General features: G+C 46.8%; 1 protein-coding gene and 1 long non-coding RNA gene across 7 annotated transcripts in view; one reads left to right on the top strand and one right to left on the bottom strand.

Moving 5' to 3' along the window:
• The window catches only part of LOC138359921 (uncharacterized), a 407,357-nt gene extending 394,618 nt beyond the window's left edge, over positions 1–12,739 (bottom strand). For 5 of the 6 annotated variants that reach the window (XR_011226148.1, XR_011226149.1, XR_011226150.1 and 2 more), the window contains exon 1: positions 12,689–12,739. The gene's annotated coding sequence lies outside the window, so the exon portion shown is untranslated. Of the gene's footprint in view, positions 1–6,619; positions 6,645–12,688 lie in introns of those variants that run through there. The other variant, XM_069319782.1, reaches the window with a different exon arrangement.
• Positions 1–15,460, top strand: part of LOC138359925 (uncharacterized) — a 386,355-nt gene that overhangs the window by 200,117 nt on the left and 170,778 nt on the right. The gene's annotated exons all lie outside the window — the stretch shown is intronic.

Below are 15,460 nucleotides of genomic sequence, written 5' to 3'. Positions count from 1 at the left end.
CAGAAGGAAGAGAGGAAAGAAGACCATTGAGGGCAACAAGAAAAAGAGTAGTGCTCAGAACACTACCCTGGGGCACACCTTCGTATTGCTGAAAAGAGGGAGAGAGAGCGGTACCAAGGCGCACCCGAAAGGAACGACGAGAGAGGAAGCTGCGGAGAAAGAGAGGGAGATGTCCACGAAGGCCAAAAGAATGAAGTTGAGATAGGATATGATAACGCCAAGTGGTGTCGTAAGCCTTTTCTAGGTCAAAAAGGACGGCAACAACGGAGGTCTTCGCAGCAAAAGCAGTACGAATATAGACCTCCAAGTTCACCAGGACATCTGTCGTGCTGCGGCACTTGCGGAAACCAAATTGAGAAGGGGAGAGGAGGTGATGGTGTTCCAGGAACCACATCAGACGAACGTTAACCATACGTTCAAAGAGTTTGCAGACACAACTTGTGAGAGCAATAGGGCGAAAGTCCTTAGGGGAAGTACCCAGAGACCCCGGTTTGCGAACAGGGAGGACAACGGCATCGAGCCAGTCCTCAGGGACTGACGACGACTCCCAGATCCGATTATACAGACTCAGTAAATACTGAGATGTGCTCGGGAGATGGCGAAGCATCTCATAATGAATACCATCGGAGCCCGCCGCCGTAGAACCGCAGAGGGCCAGGGCAGAACGAAGTTCAGAGAGAGAGAGAAGGGATCATTATAGGGAAGCTGAAGATGAGTGCAGAAATCTAAAGGACGAGACTCAAGGACAGATTTACGAAGAAGGAAAGATTGGGGAAGATGAAGACCAGAGCTAACAGAAGAAAAGTGGGAACCCAGTTCGGAAGCGACCTGCAACGGGTCCGCCACAAGAGTATCATGGAGGTGAAGGACCGGTGAAACATCGGGAACGAACTTACCCGCTATCTTGCGGATACGCTTCCAGATCTGGGCCAGAGGGGTCTCGGACGTAATTGTTGAGACATAAGATGCCCAACATTCACGTTTAGCCGTACGGATGGCCCTACGGGCCACCGCACTCGCCTTCCGAAAGAAAAGAAAAGAATCGGTCGTCTGCCTACGGCGGTGCCTCTTCCAGGCTGCACGCTTACAGCGAACAGCCCGAGCACAGGCCGCCTTCCACCAGGGAACGCACTTCCGTGGACCCTGAGAGGAAGAGCGAGGAATAGAGCGGAGGGCAGCGTTGAAGACAGTGTCATGAAAAAGGAGGAGAGGGCGAGAGGGAGGCAGAAGGGAGAGGTCAGGGAGAGCAGCACTGAGGGTAAATAGGGTCCAGTCTGCCTTAGCAAACTGCCACCTAGGGAAAGAGAGGGAAGGGCGAAAAGAGAAAAAGGAAACAAGGATGGGGAAATGATCACTTCCATGGAGGTCATCAAGAACCTGCCACGTGAAATCTAAGTAAAGAGAAGAAGAGCAGAGAGAAAGATCAAGACAAGAAAGGGTGCGAGTCCGAGAGTCCAAATGAGTGGGCTCACCAGAATTCAGAAGAGACAGGGAAGAAGAGAGGAGAAACGGCTCAAGGAGGCGTCCCCGGGTATTCGTCAGAACGTCACCCCAAAGAGAATGACGACAATTGAAGTCACCCAGCAGGAGCACAGGCTCCGGCAAGGAGTCCAGGAGGTGTTTCAAATCAGGAAGAGAGAGCGGGACACTCGGGGGGAGATAAATGGAACAAACTGTGTACCATTTCCCCACAAAGATACGAACAATGGAGAGGCGAAGGAAGAAGTAAAGGAACAAAGGGAACATCAGCCCGAATCAAGAGAGCAGAAGAATTAGAAGCCCCAGCAATGACTGGGGGGGGGAGGGAGAGAAAGGAACAGCCACGAAAACGACTAGGACGAGCACCAAGCATTGGCTCCTGGAGACAGACACAAAGGGGCAAAAACCGCGAAATCAGGAGTTGGAGTTCGAGGAAATTGGCGTAATAACCTCGAACGTTCCATTGAAGAATGGACAACGACGAGAAGAGAAAGGACAAAAACAGAGAACAAGGAAGGAACAAAGGCGAAAGAGCAACAGAGCACGTTAAAGAATATCAGGGTCGGGATCAGGGTCCGCAAAGTCAGGGTTAGGGGGCATGGGTAAACTGAGCAAAGACGGAGGGAAGGAAACGGGAGAACAGATCAGAGGTGGGCGGGCAGGGTCCGGAGGAGGAGGAGGAAGAGGAGGAGACAACGGAGAGGAGCCGTCAAGGACAGCAGCAGGAGGAGGGGGAGTAGAAAGAGGGGAGCGCACCCCAGCAAGAGCAGCAACCGAAAGGGAAGCAGGGGCCAAAGAAACCTCCATAGCAGGAACAGGGGGCGCAAGCACTGAAACGGGAGGGGAAGGAGCAACAGAGCCAGAAGGAGGAGCTGAGGAAGAAAGCGAAGCCTTCTTACCCGCCGGGGAAGAGGAAGGAGAGGAGCCAGGCTTACGCTTCTGACTTAAAGAGACCGGTGTCCCAGCAACTACGTACCGGGCAACGGATTCCAGTGTCTCAACAGGAGAAGCCGAACGAGAGCACACACGACGGCCGTTAGGAGAGCGATGGACATCCGCCCGCACCGACAGGCGGTGGGGAGAGCCGATAGATGGAGGAAGAGGATGGGAAGGAGGATCGGAGGGGGACGAGGAAGAAGACACAGAAGACACGACAGACCGGGTAGAAGGAAGGGGAACCCCAGACAGAGGACCAGGAGGAGGATCCTTCGGGAGAGAACCCAAAGGAACAGAGGAGGGGACAGTGGGCGCATCAGGGTCCAAGGCCCGGAAACGGTTGTGAGTCTGAGGAAGGCGGGAAGGACGAGGAGAGGAAGAGCGCAACACGCGAGCGTAAGAGATATTAGCATAAGGCGGGAGCCGGCGAACCTGGCGCCTCGCCTCAGGAAAAGATAAACGCTCCCGGTGCTTCAGGTTGAGGACGGCTGCCTCAAGCTTGTAATGGACACACGCACGGGAGAAGGTAGGATGGGCCTCACCGCAGTTGAGGCAACGAGCCTGGGGAGAAGTGCACTCCGACTTAGAGTGATCTTCGCCACCACACAAAGGACAGAGAGAGACAGTCCCGGAGCAGCGGAGGGCACCATGCCCAAACCTCCAGCACTTGTTGCAGAGCCGAGGAGAAGGAATGTACTCCTGGACAGAGCACCTGGCACCAGCAAGAATGACAGAGGGTGGAAGGGTCCTACCATCAAAGGTAATCTTCACAACCCGGAGGGGTTGACGGCGACTACCACGAGGGGGACGAGTAAACGTGTCCACCTGGAGCAGCCCTGGAATGGCCCTGGGCAGCGAGGATATGTGGAATATCGTCGTGGCAGTCGCGCAGGTCCCGAACACCGGTTGCAACATGGGACGGGAGCAAAATAGTGCCAACACTGGCATTCAACTGAGCGTTCTTCGAGACCCGAACGGGGGTCTCGCCAAGGCAGGATAATACAGCCAAGCGGGAAGCAGCATCCAGAGAAGGAGCAGCAACGACACGCGTACCGAGACGAGTGGGGTTGAAAGTAATGGAGGCATCCACGGAATCAATGAGATGTCGATGAAGGGAGAAATCGTCAGGAGGCGCAGAATCAAGAGGGAGGAGATCAAAATATTTGGCCCACGAAGCGGGACCAAACAAGGCTTGATAGGTAGCAGAACTGGAAGGAATCGAGCGAGGGCGGCCGTGACGAGGACGGCGGTGAGAACCCCCAGAGAGAGAGGGGTTAAAAGGCGCAGTAGTTACAACTAGAGAAGGAGCCGCGCCAGGGGACGAGGTAGTCACCACTGGGGGCTTGGGGCTCGACCCAACCACAGAGGGAGGGGAGCCAGGGGAAGGAGTCAGAGAGGCAAAAGGAGGAGCAAGGTCGGGGCCCAATGCAGCGGAGGCTACAGAGCCCGGTCTTCCAATACGGACCGACTCGGGGGCTTGGTCGCCCACCCCACGAGCCTGAGAAGGTAAGCCAGAAACAGCCGAAACAGGGGTTATCATCTTGACGAAAAGAAGAATTCACTCACGAATGTGCCCCCACACCCACCATGGAGCCACAATTAGAGGCAGGACACCCAACAAGAAGCTATCGCCGATCTTGTCGGGGCCTCCTAGGGGTGCGTCGTGAGTATACGCCCCACAAACGCCACCTTAAGAAACCGACAGTCCGTCGAGATCGGGTTCAGTGACGAAGTGGGGATTGACAATAAAAGGTTCCCCTCGCTCTCGACGTCGGGTACTGCAGTTCTACGGGTGCATGAGTATGCCTCCTCAAGCACCCGGGCGTCAAAAATAGAAGAAGTCCATGGAAGAACCAGAACGAGCAAAAGGTCGGCAGGAAACGGCAAGCAGATAGGAAAAGAGGGGGGAGAAAAACGAAACAGAAGGAAAAGGAAAAGGTGCCCAGCAGAATTGGAGAGGACGGCAGCAGGAGCACAAGGCTAGAAAAGGACAGAGGACTGTCCTAAGGAGCATCACACTCCGGCAGCCGCCCACTAAGCCCCCACACGGCGACAACGAGCTGAGCGGGGAGGGGGCCGGGCTTGGGTAGTAGAACTCCTTCCGAGACCCCTCTCCATATCTTGCTGCCATAGTACTATACTCAAGAGCACGTCACTCTTCTTTATTGAGAGGTAGTTTGTACCCCATACTCGTCCTGTGATTGATAACACAAAGGTACAGTGTTAAACAGCCTGAATGGTTCCTGATCAGGTTTTTGGAGGCTACACAAACATTAGCCAGCCATGCACATGTTGACAATGTTACCCTCTTGATGTTTATGTATTGCCATACACTGCAGGGTCCAGCAAGTTCAGCAGAACTTCGGTTTCAACTCTTGACCATGTCGTAGCTCAGTCGATTAAGGCAGCGTCTGGGATGCTCCCAGACACAGGTTCGAATCCTCGTCACGGCCCTTGTTGATTTGTTCAGAAAGGGATATGTTTGTAATATACCGTATATACAGTATCTACCCGACTTAGGTACCTTCCATTTAGCACTCCCTGCTGGACTTGACAGCTGGTTTTGATAACTATTTGGAGCTAACATCTCATTTACTGAAGCTTCCAATAGAGGTGGAATAAGATTGCTCTTTGAATTTACTAAGCTTGCCCACTAAGTAAACAAGTGGCTGTTATTGGGTTGTTGTGGTACAACTTCATTTAAGTCGATGCTTTCCACCATGTTTTTGTGGAGTGTACTTGTCTAGTTGTGCTTGCAGGGGTTATACTTGCTTCGGCTCTTTGGTCCTGCCTCTTAACTGTTAAACACATTGTGTCCAGATTCCTGAGCCTACTGGGATCTATCATAACTACATTTGAAACTGTGTATGGAGTCAGCCTCCAGCGCATCACTGCCTAATGCATTCGATCTGTTAACTACCTTGACACTGAAATTCTTTCTAAAGTCTTTGTGGCTCATTTGGGTAAGTTTCGGTACTAAGTTTCCACCTGTGTACCCTCCCCCCCCCCCCCGTGTTAGTGTTCCACCCATGCTAAATAGTTTTTGTTCACCCTGTCAATTCCTCTGAAAACTGTGGGAAATGTGTGTGGGAATGTATTTCTCTGGAGTGACTGGGAATGTACCAGTCTCTGCAATTTTATGTGGGAAGGATGAATGAATGTGTGTGTGTGTAAGCGAGAGGGAAAACGTGTGCCTGTGATATGGACGAGCGGTGTGTGGGAATGAGTGAATTTATAATTTTCCTTAATGTTTTGAGAGCCCAAGAGTTACTTGGTTATATTTAACAAAGCATTTGCAACTTTCCTGCTTTAGGAAGTAGGGTATAGCTCCATACAGATACCTAAATTAGGTGAATACCTAATTTAATGATTAATGGGGTGCGTGTGTGTGTGGGTGTGTGTGTGCGTGCACTTGTGTGCTTGTTGACCATTTATATACAGTATATAATAGACCAAAGTGTCCAAATTTTCAGTGAAGGTGCTGTTGAGGTTATACTTATAAGCTGTATATATGTGTGAAATTTTACAATAAAACTACTGTATATTATTTTCCTTGATCATTTTCCTCCACTGTACTTACATGGCACTCAACCCTCTCATGAGCAGTCTTGATGTGTGGTGAAGGGAGGAGGCTAGCATACTACACACATGTGATCCACATGGCAATAGTGGCTTTTGAAAATTTTCTGCTCTTGTCAGGCTGATCGTATTTCGTGCACGGACACACACACAATCTCTTCCCCATCGTCTGCCAAGGTGCTATAGCTCCTGTGGGCATAAATCTTATCTGATATATCTGATGCAGGAAATGGGTATACATTAGAGACTTGCTCAAATGAACCTGGCTGATAGTAGTGTCAAGGTTAAACGGGTATTGAGAAGTTGGCAACCCTGTTGGTCCTTGGCATATTATCAAAATGTAAATGGGGACCTGCATGTATTCTCCCTGGGGTTTAGTCTGCCATATTTGTGCTCCATACTTGGTGGAGATCTATAGTGGAATCATTGGTCGATTCGTGCTTACACCTCCTTCGCCCTTCGGTTTGTGTGGTGGGATACTAGTTCCTCTAGTCTACTCCTTTAAACCCAATCCAGGTACAAGAGCTTGTACTGTACCTTGTAAACAAGCCAAACAGACAGAACAAAACGTTCTGTCTAAATACCTCATCTGGGAATCTCCCACAACCAAAATTCGCGTTGGTACCTCCTTTACTTTCTGAGCAGCCTGAGGGGTCTGCGCTTCGCCGCTCCTCGCCGATTTCCGTTTCAAGTAAACTGCAGGCTCACCACAGCACTTGTCGTCCAACACGGCATATGAATTTGCTGTCCTTAGGGCGTCTGTAGGCAGCTTTGTCAAGGTCTTCAAGACCCCTGTCCTTAACGACTATCCACTACGAGGTTTTGTTAATATTGGTCTCCTCCGTTTCTTCCCGATGTTTCAGCCGTTTCAGCTGTCGTTCTATAAGTAAGGAGTGCTGTAAACTAGATTACCAAGATTAAAGCTTTGGTATGGTGATGCAACACCTATTTAACTTCAGTCAACAGTATACATTGTTATCAACTTTGGCTTTCACTATTTAAATATTTTAATTAACTTTCTAGTTAATAGCCATATTAGCTTCCGATTAAAACTAGGCCTAAGCAGGTTAGAACATAAGAATGAAGGTAACTTCAGAAGGGCTGTTGGCCCATACAATGCAGCTCCTTATATCCACCCACTTATACTGAACAATTTACCTACGCTTGAAACTATCTAGGGATCACAAATCACAACGTGATGCATTAGATGAACAAATCCACAAGGGCCGTGACGAGGATTCTAACTTGCGTCCGAGAGCATCCCAAACGCTGCCTTAATCGATTGAGCTACGACATGGTAAAAGATTTTACCATGTGCTCAGTCTAGCAGAGTGATGCTCTTTGACGCAGGTTACAATCCTCATCACGGCCCTTGTGGATTTATCTAGGGATCCCACTTCCACATTGTTACGCGTTAATTTGTTCAACCAAAACCCTTTTGTCGAATTAGTATTTACCCAGGTCTTTCCTAAAGCTAAACTATCCAATTCATACCCTCAGGTCATTCATACCCAATTCATTCAGTCAGGTGCAGTCACAGTGAGAGGTTGTGTTAGCTGGAGCTCCAATTCTAATAACATTATTATTGCAATAATGGAAGGATTAGTAAAAGATTTGGCGAGTCTGGTTGGAGCTCTGAGAGCAGAGATGGATTCCCTGCGGGAGGAGGTACGACGGCTACGACTTCGGGAGGAAACGAAGGAGGAGGCCAGTGTTGACGGGACCTCATTAAGAAGGACTGACGAGACCAGTATTAAGAAGTCCTCGTCTTGGCAAGTTGTGAAAGACAGGGGTCTTAAGAAGACCTTGGCAAAACCGACAACTAATAGCCTACACCTAAGGACTTTTAACGCATTTGACGTATTAGAGGAGTGCTGTGTTGAACCTGTTGTTCAACGAGGTGGCAAAGACAAAGTAACGAGGAGCATTGAATCGCAGGTCCCTCAAACTGCTCGAAAGGAAAAGGGAGAATCGAAGCGAATTTTGGTTGTGGGAGATTCCCAGGTGAGGTATTTAGACAGAACGTTTTGTGCCAGAGATAGGGGGAACATATTAAGGGTTTGCTATCCGGGAGCTGGAATTGGTGATATTGTTGGAAACATGAATGATATTATGACAGGAAATGGAAACAAACCCATTATTTGTATTAGTGCAGGGGGTAATGATGTTGGGCGAGTTAGGAGTGAGGAACTAATACAGAGATTCAGGACAGCCATTGAATTAGTTAGGAGCAAGGGAGGAATCCCGATCATATGTGGCATTCTTCCAAGAAAGGGAGTTGGTGTCAATTGCCGGCTGGAAAGATATTGCAAATCAAATGCAATATCTTTCATAGACAACTGGGAACACTTCTATGGAAGAAATGGAATGTATGCTCGTGATGGGGTGCATCTATCGAGAGCTGGGGTTGTTGCTGTTGCGAACTCGTTGGAAGAAGTGGTTAGAGGTGTTTGTTTGGGTTTAAACTGTTAGCTGATAGAGGTATGGGAATTGATTTGGAGGAAGGAGATAATAAAAGTACGTGTTTGTGGGAGAAAGGAATTGGCAAAAAAGGAATTGGAGTCAGGTGCTGTCACAGTGAGAGGCTGTGTCAGCTGGAGCTCTGGAGTAACTTTATTATTGCAATAACGGAAGGATTAGTTAATGATTTGGTGAGTTTGGTTGGAGCTCTGAGAGCAGAGATGGACTCCCTGCGGGAGGAGGTACGACGGCTGAGACTTCGAGAGGAAACGAAGGAGAAGACCAGTGTTGACGAGACCTCATCGTGGAGAGTAGTGAAAGACAGGGGTCTTAAGAAGACCTTGACAAGGCCGCCTACAGACGCCCTAAGGACGGCAAATTCCTTTGCCGTGTTGGAGGACGAGTGCTGTAGTGCGCCTGCAGCGAGGAACGGCGAAGTGCAGGCCCCTCAGGCTGCTCAGAAAGTTAGGGCGGTACCGAAGCGAATTTTGGTTGTGGGAGATTCCCAGGTGAGGTATTTAGACAGAACGTTTTGTGCCAGAGATAGGGGGAACAGATTAAGGGTTTGCTATCCGGGAGCTGGAATTGGTGATATTGCTGGAAACATGAATGATATTATGATGAGAAATGGAAACAAACCCATTATTTGTATTAGTGCAGGGGGTAATGATGTTGGGCGAGTTAGGAGGAACTAATACAGAGATTCAGGACAGCCATTGAATTAGTGAGGAGCAAGGGAGGAATCCCGATCGTATGTGGCATTCTTCCAAGAAAGGGAGTGGGAAATGAATGGATGTCGAGGGCAATTGGTGTCAATTGCCGGCTGGAAAGATATTGCAAATCAAATGCAATATCTTTCATAGACAACTGGGAACACTTCTATGGAAGAAATGAAATGTATGCTCGTGATGGGGTGCATCTATCGAGGGCTGGGGTTGTTGCTGTTGCGAACTCGTTGGAAGAAGTGGTTAGTGCTGTTTGTTTGGGCTTAAATTGTTAGTAGATAGAGGTATGGGAATTCATTTGGAGGAAGGAGGTAATAAAAGTATGTGTTTGTGGGAGAAAGGAATTGGCAAAATGATCAGGGAAAGAGAAGGGCCTCAAAATAACAATTCACTTAGGTATATTACACTAACAGTAGAAGTCTAAGAAATAAAATTAACGAATTAAATGCTCTTGTCTGCAAAGAAAAAATAGATATTATTGCACTTAACGAAACGTGGATGAATGTAGAAAATAGAGAACTATTAGCTGAATATCAAATAAATGGATTTAAACTATTTCACACAGATAGATATATTAGACGAGGAGGTGGAGTAGCCATATATATTAGGGACAATTTGAAATGTAGTCTCAAAGAGGGAATCAAAACTGAGCCACACACAGCAACTATTTGGATAGAATTAAACGAAAAAGCTAATATTATAATAGGAGTTATATATAGGCCACCAAATTTAGACAGAATGGAAGCAAAGCCTCTATGGGATGAAATATCTAGAGCATCTAGATCTAACAGTATTTATGTCATGGGTGACTTTAATTTTAGTGGAACAAATTGGTTGAACAAAACAGGGAATTGTGAAGCAGAAGATTTTCTAGAATTAATTGACGATTGCTTTCTTACGCAACACATTAAGGAACCAACACGGGAAAATAATATTTTAGATTTAGTGTTAACTAACAAGGAAACAAATTAATGACATCGAAATAGGGAGTGAGCTAGGGAACAGTGATCACAAAGAAATCAGATTTAGCATAGAATGGAATAGACCTGTAGGAGAAAATTCTGTTAAAGTGCCAGATTTTCGTAAAGCTGATTTTAATAGCCTAAGAAATTTTTTGAGTCAAATTGATTGGAAAGTCTTTGGTATGGGGTGTGGGCCGGTCTTGGAGCGAGACATGAACCCAGCGATAGGCGACTTAAATGGGGATTTCGATGTGGGTTCAATATATAACTTATTTAAGAATATTCTAAACAAAGCACAGGAACGTAGTATACCATACAAATTGAATAGATCGAATACTAATGACCCAAAGTGGATAACAAAGAATTTGAAGAACCTTATAGGTAAAGAGAGAGCTTGGTATAAAAGGATTAAAAATGGGAAGGCCACTTTAGAACAAGAATTCGTACAACTGTTTAGAAATGTTAAAAAAGAGATAAGGAAAGCAAAAAGAAACTATGAAGTTCGCATAGCAGGGCAAGCGAAGACAAATCCTAAAGGTTTTTTTTTCAGTTATATCGTACTAAGACTAGGGAAAGGATAGGTCCATTAAAAACTGAGACAGGTCAAATAACAGATAGTGATGAAGAGATGAGTAGTATTTTTAATAAATATTTTGTATCTGTATTTACTAAAGAGGAACTTAATAATATGCCTTCAGCCGAACAAGTCTATGTGGGTGGGGACGAGGACAGGTTGACGAGTTTTGCAGTTACCAGGGAGGATGTTCTTAAATAAATAGTAAAACTCAAACCAAACAAATCCCCAGGGCCGGATGAAGTGTTTGCCAGGGTGCTTAAAGAATGCAAAGAGGAGCTTTGTGACCCACTGTCAACCATATTTAATAAATAAATAGAGTCAGGCAGAGTGCCAGAGTTTTGGAAAGTTGCTAATGTGATACCAGTTTTTAAGAAAGGAGATAGATCACTTGCATCTAACTATCGACCAATTAGCCTAACGTCTATTGTGGGAAAGTTACTCTAATCTATAATAGCAAATAAAATTCTTCTTCATCTTGAAAAACATAAATTAATAATTGAGTCGCAACATGGTTTTATAAATGGCCGTTCATGTTTAACAAATTTGTTATCTTTTTATTCTAGCATAGTTGAGGCAGTTGATAGTGGTAAGGATTGTGATGTGTACCTTGACTTTAGCAAAGCTTTTGATACAGTGCCACATGAAAGACTGATTAAAAAAATAGAAGCTCATGGTATTGGGGGTGCTATATTAACTTTGATTAGGGCATGGCTATTCCAAAGGAAACAGAGTTAGTATAAATGGGGTTAAGTCAGAGTGGGATAATGTTGTTAGTGGAGTACCTCAGGGCTCTGTCCTGGGCCCTCTGTTAGTTTATAATATATATAAATGATTTAGATTCAGATTTGAGTAGCAACATTTGCAAATTTGCCGATGATACGAAAATCGGTAGGGAAATTAATTCGGAGGAGGACTCACTATTACTTCAAGTTGATCTAGATAGGGTTTTGAAATGGTCAAAGGATTGGCAAATGCAGTTTAATGTTGATAAATGTAAAGTTCTGAGGCTAGGTAATGATGATAGAGTTACAAAATACGAGCTAGATGGTGTTGAGATTGCGAAGTCGGATTGCGAAAGGGATCTGGGAGTTATGATTAGTAAGAATTTAAAACAAAAGGATCAATGCATAAATGTTCGTAATAAGGCAAATCGGGCACTTGGATTTATTAATCGCAGCGTTAGTAACAAGACACCTGATATGGTTCTCAAGCTATATCTTGCTCTAGTTAGGCCCCATTTAGATTATGCAGTTCAGTTTTGGTCGCCATATTATAGAATGGATATAAATTCACTTGAACGTGTCCAGCGTAGGATGAATAAGTTAATTCCCCAAATTAGAAATCTTTCATATGAAGAAAGATTAACAAAGCTTAAGTTGCATTCACTGGAAAGGCGAAGAGTTAAGGGTGACATGATAGAGGTTTACAAGTGGGTGAATGGACATAACAAAGGGAATATTAATAGGGTATTAAAAGTATCAACACAAGACAGAACACGAAACAATTGGTATAAATTGGATAAGTTTAGATTTAGGAAAGACTTGGGTAAATACTGGTTCAGTAACAGGGTTTTTGATTTGTGGAACCAATTGCGCGTATCATTGTGGAGGTGGGGTCCCTCGATTGTTTCAAGCATGGGTTGGACATGTATATGAGTGGGATTGGGTGGTTATAAATAGGAGCTGCCTCGTATGGGCCAACAGGCTTTCTGCAGTTGCCTTTGTTCTATGTTCTTATTTTCTACGTTCATCCACGTTTCGGTAAGTGCAATAATATCTATTTTTTCTGTGCAGACAAGAGCATTTGTTCTTATGTTCTTACACAATTTCCCTCCCCCCCCCCCTTTATATTACTAGCGATACCCATTAAATAAATCTCAAACAAAACCTAACTAAACAGCCTAAAATTGGTTATTAGCACAAATGAATTACAAAGACGCGCTTTAAAAAGCTACAAGACTCGCTACTTACCCGCTAGTCTACCACACTGGCCTACACATCCTCTTCCAACACAATTCAAACAGTTACTACCGATCTTGGCCCGCAACAAGCCTCACATCACTTACTTTGTCCAGAAACATATATAGACTAGCAACTGACCATAACACTCATGTATTGGATATAGAATAACGCTGGGTTAATGTGTAGGGCTGCTGTCAAAATATAGATGGCGCACACCCTAATGGTCATGCCAATGGACTTACCTAGTTGTGCTTACGGTGCTGAGCTTCGACTATTTCTGCCCGAAACGCTTTGCGTAATAGTTGCTTTAGGCTTTGTATATACTAGCTCTATCAATAAATCCATCAAAATTTGTATCTCACCTTGTATGTATGTACTTTACCTGAATAAACATTTTGATTCTGATTTTGATATTTGGTCCCGCCCCTCAGCTCTCAATCAATTGTTGTACAAGCTCCTGAACCTGTATCATGAACCTGAACCTTATATTCTTATATAACATCATTATGTTATATAAGAACATAAGAATTAAGGTCCCTGCAGAAGGCCTATTGGCCTATACGAGGCTGTTCCTATTTACCGTGATGAGTTTTACCAGCTGGATTTTAATATTTAACAGTTTTGGCATGTACAGCTTCGGCACGTTTCCTATCACCTAATACATAAGAACATATGACTAAAGATAACTGCAGAAAGCCTATTGGCCCATACGAGGCATCTCCTATTTATAACCACGCAATATCCCACCCACATACATGTCAACTTCAAAATTCAAATTTTTATTCGGGAAAAGTACATACATAGATGATGTGTTACAAACATAATGTTGGATTTATAGAGCTAGTGCATACAATACCTAAAGCCACTAATACACATAGCGTATTGTTCAGCCCACGCTTTAAACAATTAACGGACCCCACCTCCACTTTACGCAGTAAATGGTTCCACAAATCAACAATCCTGTTACCGAACCAGTAAACTGATTGGCTGTTTGGCAGCCGTGCGGAGCGGTTCTGTTTACATTCGCTCCTCAGTCTTGCCTGGACGTTTGGCGTGCACACAGCTGGTGGCGTTTTTTTGTGGCCTGGCGGGCCGGCGGGATGGCGTTGCCCATGCCGCCTATAAAGCGTGTGGATACGGTTCACCTGGCCTTCTCTGGTCAGGTGAACTACTCATTGTTGGAGGTTGCTCTCCTGGATGTGCTGGGTCTCAACCCTGCAGATGTGTGTGGTGTGCAGCTGGCTGGGGAACATCGGGCCTTGGTTAAGCTGACTGACGCTGTGGTGTACCGGGATATGGTCGACAAGTATGATGGGCGTACTGTACCTTTGCCTGGCGCGGCGGGTACGGTTTCTGTAACGGACTTGTGGTGGTGCGGGGGCTGCCGTTTGAGTTCCCAGAGAGCCTGCTCCGCCGGTTCTTAGGAGGATATGGGAGTGTTCTCGCCTGTCGGGCGAATGTGCTGAAGTCTGGCCGTCTTCGTGGCGTCCTGATGGGTATCCGCACGGTTACCATGAAGCTGAGGAAGGCGATCCCGTCGTCGATGGTGCTTCTGGGGGTTCAAGGTGCAGTGCTTTTATGCTGGACAGGAGTGCACATGTTTTCGGTGCGGTATGGCTGGACACCAGGCTGCTGGTTGCCGTAATGGCACCGTCCGGTTGGTCAGTGTCTTCCGAGAAGAGGATTTTCCGCCTCTACATGGCCTTGTGGACCTGGGGGATGGTCCTGCCGGGTTGAACCCTCCCCCTGCACCTACCGGTGATGATGGCGTTGTGGGTGCGGTGCGCCCCACTGGTGCTGACGTGTCGGGTCCGATGTCTGTGGACCCCCCTGGTGTGGGTGGTAGTGCGGTGGTCGCGCATGTGGAGGTGCATCCGCCTCCGGTTGCCATAGCCGTCGATGTTGACGCTTCCGTGGGGCGTGGCCCTGTTTTGTCGCCGGTGGAGGATGTCGCGCCAGATTCTGGTGCCCTTGGTGTGGAACCCTTGGAGGCAGATGAGTTCTTGGAAGGGGGTCGCCCCTCTCGTCGTCCTTCCACCACTGCTGTCCAGGGTCAACCTGGCTCTCAGACGAAGCGCCGGAAGACGAACAGGAGTGGTCGCTCCGGGGCCTTCGGTGCGGAGGTTAGAGCCTGATGCGAGTGTCGGTGATGGTGAGGGTGTGGCGGTGTCTGTAGTCGACCCGTCGGTGCTGGGCGGTAGAGGGCGTGTTGTGGACCCTCCTGGTGATCTCGTATGTGGGTCCCCTGGGGTACGGAGCCCGGAGTGGGCGGTAGTGGATCCGGGGGACTGTGGCAGTGAAGATCGTAGCCTTGTGATGAAGCTCCGGAAGGACTCTGGCCTCTCCCCCCCCAACCCCCCTGTGGGGAGTGCGTCTCCGTCGCCTGGGAACACGGTGCCGGCTGCTACTGCTTCCGTACACGGGGTGTCGGCCGGACCATTTACCGCGTAAAGTGGAGGTGGGGTCCGTTAATTGTTTAAAGCGTGGGCTGAACAATACGCTATGCGTATTAGTGGCTTTAGGTATTGTATGCACTAGCTCTATAAATCCAACATTATGTTTGTAACACATCATCTATGTATGTACTTTTCCCGAATAAAAATTTGAATTTTGAAGTTGACATGTATGTGGGTGGGATATTGCGTGGTTATAAATAGGAGATGCCTCGTATGGGCCAATAGGCTTTCTGCAGTTATCTTTAGTCATATGTTCTTATGTATTAGGTGATAGGAAACGTGCCGAAGCTGTACATGCCAAAACTGTTAAATATTAAAATCCAGC

Source organism: Procambarus clarkii, chromosome 94, assembly GCF_040958095.1.
Source record: "Procambarus clarkii isolate CNS0578487 chromosome 94, FALCON_Pclarkii_2.0, whole genome shotgun sequence".
Classification (NCBI taxonomy): domain Eukaryota; kingdom Metazoa; phylum Arthropoda; class Malacostraca; order Decapoda; family Cambaridae; genus Procambarus; species Procambarus clarkii.
This window is presented reverse-complemented; position numbering and strand designations above follow the sequence as displayed.